The sequence below is a fragment of the Alligator sinensis genome, unplaced genomic scaffold (genome assembly GCF_000455745.1).
Source record: "Alligator sinensis unplaced genomic scaffold, ASM45574v1 scaffold1049_1, whole genome shotgun sequence".
Lineage (NCBI taxonomy): Eukaryota > Metazoa > Chordata > Crocodylia > Alligatoridae > Alligator > Alligator sinensis.
The window spans coordinates 1-6,508 of NW_005842672.1; positions in this window are offsets into that span (position 1 = coordinate 1).

A 6,508-nucleotide genomic window follows, 5' to 3' on the forward strand; every position below is an offset into this window, starting at 1 on the left:
ATTATCAAAGAGGCCATTCTTAACAGACTGCTCGATGGCAGCATCCTGAGGTTTGCTGCGGATAGGTCTTGCTTGACCAATCTTATCTCCTTTTATGACCAGGTGACCTATCACCAGGACAAGGGAGACTTTGACTTTAAAAAAGCTTTCTTACTGTTTTCTTAATGTTGTTGAGATAGGCTCAAAATTCAGTACACTTCTCCGAAAAGATCCTGCACAGTCTGAAGATTTTCCCCAGGATGCACAATGATTGTGCAGTCATCAGCATATTGAAGGTCAAGCATACTTTTTTTGAGTACTTGAATATTTGATCGAAAATGTCCTAGACTATAAAGCCCTCCACCCATTTGGTATTCTATGTCAATTCCAGAAGGAAGGTGGCCCTTAATGAGAACCAAGATAACTGTCAAAATATGGACAACAGAGTTGGGGAGATGACACACCCTTGCTTAACCCCAGTTTGGATCATAAACAGATTTTTCTCCAATCTGCTATGAAGAACTGTCACAGTTACTAGTCATAGAGAAGCATCAGGACCTTGATGTGCTTTTCCAGTAATCCAGATCTGGCCAGTACTTTCCATAGAACTTCACAACTAATGCAATCAAAGGTGTTAGTGAGGTCAATGAAGGGCATATACAGGTCCCGGTGTTCTTCCTAACACTTTTCCATTCGACCTGGCAGGCAACAAAAATCATGTCAACTGCACTCTGGGATGACTCGAAACCTCCGTTTTCTTGTGCAGGGACCGGGACTCCCCCACTGTGATTCAAGACGAACTCGAGGGGAACGCCTCAAGACCTAAGGTTGAGGACTGGGTTAGAGTGCTTCTGGAGGGGCTGGACGTGTTCAAATCAGCAGGTCCAGATGCTCTCCACCCCAGGGTGTTGAGGGAGCTAGCAGGGGTTATTGCAGGGCCCTTGGCATGGCTTTATGAGTGCTCATGGTGCTCGGGCCAGGTGCCACATGATTGGAAGATAGCCAGTGTGGTCCCCACCTTTAAAAAAAGGGAGGAGGGAGGAGTCGGGGAACTATAGGCCCATCAGTCTTACCTCAATCCTGGGGAAACTCTTTGAGAAGATCATCAAGGAGCACATCTGTGATGGGCCGGCATCAGGGATGATGGTCAAGGGCAACCAGCACGGTTTCATTAGGGGAAGGTCATGTCAGACCAACCTGATTGCCTTTTATGATCAGGTCACAAAAGCATTGGATGCAGGTGTCGCTGTGAATGTAGTCTTTCTGGACTTCAGCAAGGCATTTGACACTGTCGACCACCCCATCCTCATTAAAAAACTAGGCGACTGTGGCATCGATGCCTACACAGCCAGATGGATTGCAAATTCACTGAAGGGTCGTACTCAGAGGGTGGTGGTGGACAGGTCATATTCGACCTGGGGGGAAGTGGGCAGCAGAGTCCCCCAGGGCTCGGTCCTTGGGCCCGCACTGTTCAATTTCTTTATCAGCGATTTGGACGACGGGGTGAAAAGCAACCTGGGGTGCTGCACTTGGGCAGTAGTAACCAGCACCACACTTATAAGATGGGTAACTCCCTTCTTGAGAGCACGGAGGCAGAAAGGGATCTTGGCGTCATCATTGACTCCAAGATGAACATGGGCCGACAATGCGAGGTCATGGTCAGCAGGGCTAACCAGACTTTATCGTGCATCCACAGGTGCATCTCAAGTAGGGCCAAGGAGGTGATCCTCCCCCTCTACGCGACCCTGGTCAGGCTGGAGTACTGTGTCCAGTTCTGGGCACCCCACTTCAAGAGGGATGTGGACAACATTGAGAGGGTCCAGAGGAGGGCCACCCGCATGATCCAGGGACAGCAGGGCAGACCCTACAATGAGAGGCTACAGGACCTGAACCTGTTCAGCCTTCACAAGAGAAGGCTGAGGGGGGACCTGGTGACTGTCTATAAACTCACTAGGGGGGGACCAGAAGGGTTTGGGGGAGACCTTGTTTTCCCTAGCGCCCCCTGGGATAACAAGAAATAACGGCCACAAGTTCTTGGAGAGTAGGTTTAGATTAGACATTCATAAGAACTACTTCACAGTTAGGGTGGCTAGGATCTGGAACCAACTTCCAAGGGAAGTGGTGCTGGCTCCTACCCTGGGGGTCTTTAAGAAGCGGCTCGATGCCTACCTGGCTGGGGTCACTTGAGCCCAGTATCCCTCCTGCCCAGGCAGGGGGTCGGACTTGAAGATCTACAAGGTTCCTTCTGACCCTACTTCTAGGATTCTATGAAACCACAATGAGATTCTAACAGGACTTTGTCAGCAAGAGGCAGAAGACAGTTCAGAAGGATGTGGGCAACTATTTTCCCTGCTGTGGAAAGGAGGGCGATACCTAAATATTCCCACACACAGACTTATATCCTTTCTTGAAGATCGTTACAAATTCATGAAGCATTAAATATATTCAGCTAGATTTAAAAAATTCTTATTCTAACATGTATTCATTAGAAAAAAGTTATTATACAATGGATTAAGAAAGCAAGTCTTCTTTTTAATATTTAACTAAAATATTTTCCTAAACATATAATTGAATACAATTTCACATTTACGTGAAAGTCTCATCACCAATTATAAACTTTGTTTAAAAATTGTAGTTCTCAAAAATAATGCATCTCCATGTACTGATATGCAAATACAAATTTGCATATATAATTAAGTACTCTGTGACTTTATTTTTAAAAAAAAATAAGTTTAGTATTATTGATCTCACATCATCTACCAGGATAATTACATCATCAGTTCTTTATGTGAACAGACAAAAAGCAAATTAAAAGCCAAGTAAGTTAGTTAAGCCTATAATATTTCACAGTATATTCAGTAAGACTTTCAATAGGAAAAAAATGTTTTTAGTTTAATCTCTTGACTTTTTAAGATTGAAGGACTTAAGCAAATCCAAAACTGAAATAAATTAAATGAACAAGTATTTTTCTTGTAAATTAAGTAGTGCATTCTCAACACAGAAGCTGAATATTCTATCCTGTTAAATCCGTGAAAATGGTTAGAGATAATATAGTATGTTTGAAAAATTAGCTACATAGACACCTATTTTAACACGTTACTTTAACAGAAATTCCACATGCATAAATCTACTTTACATTCAAGCTGATAACTTGCAGAACAAAATGCACTAACTCCCAGGTTACAGAAAGAACTAGAGCTCCCCAGTGAGTGCTCAGAAATCCTAAAATTCTATAGCTCTACCATATTCTTATATCTTAGGACCTCAAGCATCAACCATATAGAAATCATCCATTAAGCCAGGGGTGGAGAAGTATTTTGGCTGGAGGGCCACTTGCTGATGTGGGGGGGCCACTTGTGACTGGAAGTCCTGCCCCCTAACCCATCCCTTTGCCACCAGAAGTCCCTCTTCTTGCCCCTGGAAGTACTCCCTTTCAGCAAGGGTTTTGCCATGATAGAGCCAGAAAAATACCAAATTATATTCTAAAAACTGAATATATTCAACATTAATTAATTTGATTTCAAAAAATATTTTTGTCCTGATTCACATATGTTTGTGTACTGTACATATAGGTGACTGCACAATTGCTTAAAATGAAGTCTTACTCTGGTATATAGTAGGGGGAGGAGTGGGTATAGGTTTGTAGGGGATTGTGGGGGAGGGTGTGTGGGGATGAGGTAGCATGTGGGTATTTTTACGGGATATGTGCGGTGTGGGTGGTTATGGGGTTTGTGGGAGGCTGTGTGGGGGGCAGGATGGCTGGGGTATGTGAGGAGGTAGGGGTCTGCGTGTACAACAGTGGGAGGCAGCATGTGGGTGCATGTGTATGGTGGGATGTAAATGTGAGACTTGCCCTATGAACACACACACATGGTGTAGGGCGGAGGTGAGGGGGCAGTGGTAGTGAGGAGGTGCGAAGGAGTGCAGCAGCAGCTGGGCAGGAGCATGAGGCTCATGTTGATGTCCTGTAGCCAGGGCCAGCAAGACCCAGAGCAGGGAGGCAGGAGCACGAGGCCTGGGCAGGCAGGGGTTCTGAAGCCACGCTGGCTCCCTCATCTCCCTGCTGGTGCAGCCTGGCCCAGCTCCATAGACCCCTGCTGGCCCAAACGCCACATTCCTGGCACCCCTCTCAGGGCCCCGCCAGAGCTGGCCCCGGGACGCTAGTGCAGGCCTCATGCACCTGCCCAGCAGTCGCTGCGCTCCCACATGCCGCTGCCCCACCCTGCCACAGCATTCCTCTCAGGTCTTGCTGCTGGGCTCCTGGGTCCTGCCACCAACTTCCCTTGGGTCCTACTGCCCCCATCTCCTGTCATCTTTGACAGGCAACCAAGGGCAGATAAATGTTTGTTTTCTAAATTTGGTGTCCTCGTAAATGTAACCTAGCCATCTAGAGCCATGCACCGGATACCAGCCAGGCTCCGAGAGACAGGATCAGTGTCAGTGCTGCCCTGGGAATCCCCAAGGACCCCAGGTAAGGCTGTTGGGGCCAACACAGGTGCTGACCCCAGCCTCCCATACCCCACCTAGGAAATTTGGCATGCACCAGAGCGTATGTGCAGAGGCATGCCCTGAGGCACCAAGAAGCAGGACAAATATGTGCCACTAATGTGTGTATCTGAATGTACCCATAAAGGGAAAGCAGTATTCCATTGCCTTCTTGAATATGCAACAAAGAAACCCACATGGTGGGTTTTTTCTATTTTTTCCTCTACCTCAGTAAAATTATTTTCCTAAGATGTCTATCACTGCCTATAAGTTCATCACGGGGGCACAGAAGGGAATTGGTGAGGTTTTATTCACCAAGGTGCCCCCAGGGGTTACAAGAAATAATGGCCAAAAGCTAGCAGAGAACAGATTTAGATTGGACATTAGGAAGAACTTCTTCACAGTTCGAGTGGCCAAGGTCTGGAACGGGCTCCCAAGGGAGGTGATGCTCTCCCCTACCCTGGGGGTCTTCAAGAGGAGGTTAAATAAGCATCTAGCTCCGGTCATCTAGACCCAGCACACTTTCCTGCCTATGCAGGGGGTCGGACTCGATGATGTATTGAGGTCCCTTCCTAACATCTATGAATCTATGATGGCCTTCAATCAGTTTCAGTTAGGTGAGCTCACTGTGGGACTCATCAGAACAAGTTGGACTATGACTATTGAGACTACAAGTCCTGTAGATCACTTAGTTTATATTCAATCTATGAATTGTTTTACATGATAATCATCTTTAGCATTTAGCACTAACCCCAGAAGTGACATGAAATTTTCAAGGTGATGTTTCAAAAACTGCAAACAATATCAAACAATATTTAATATCAATTTAACACTAAATAATGTTATACTGAGGCATCAAAAATAGTCTTATTTACTGATAGTATAAAGCAGCGTACATTTAGCTGCTATAAACCTGTATTAAAAATAAGCCACTATTTTTTCCAGTTCTGTTTTCATTTAGCAAAAACTGCTTTTTTCTTTTGTGAAAATTTGAAAAAAATGCCATGCAATTTCCCACACATCAACGAAAGGTGTTAAAAAGACAAGACTGGCTATTTTTAAATACTGCTGCTCAAAATCCTTACTCTAACCATCAGAACTACTAATGTAATTACCATTCAACTGAGAAACAATGAACCTTGAAGCATGACAACAGCCAAATGCTGAACATCTGTAGACTTTGGATATACAAGTCTTTAGTTAATTTCAGCATCCTTCTACTCAAAAAGGTTTATTTGATTTTGCACACAGTACATTTCTAGGCTATATCAGGTTTAGCAGGTTTAGATAATGTGTGAAATATGTCTTAACAGTCTCCCTCTGTCTCTCCCCCCTCCCCCCTTTCCCCCCACTCCCCTTCCAAGTCACTGGTAAAGATTCCTTTTTGTATTATGATTTAAAGATCGAAAAGGTCATATCTATTCCAGTTATTTTCCATATCTTAATTACATATGACCATGAAAAGTATTATTTCTCTTAAAAAGGTCTTTATCCACTTAAAAAATGATTCTACAAAGAAAAAATAAGTACTCTGACAAAAGATATTAAAATTTAGCACGGGAAGAGTTTGCATACAAGTGTTCGCCTTAAATAACATAATAAGAGAAGAAAAAAAAATCCTCCTGAACAAAGACCAGAATTAAAATATTTCATAAAAGCTTGATGAATGTGCATGTAATTCAAAAAGATCTTTTACACTGAAATGCTAAAGCAAACTGCAGCAACAGCTATATGATCTACTTCAACAGTACACAAAACTAAAGACACCTTCACAACATGCACCAGGAACACAACAAAACAGGTGGAAAGGATTTTAAAATAATGAGAAGGAAGTTTTAGGCTAAATATTAAGGAGGGCTCTTCTTAGCAGCAGCAACACCATAACCACCTAGTTGTACTGCAAGGCCATCAAATAGGATCCATGCCATTCTACATCAGGCTTTGTACTAATGAGTTAAAATAGTTCGTGATTTTCAGGGATTAAAATTAAAAGACATTTTGGCTCCACATAGTTTAAGATAGAAATGTAGATACTTGGGTGGGG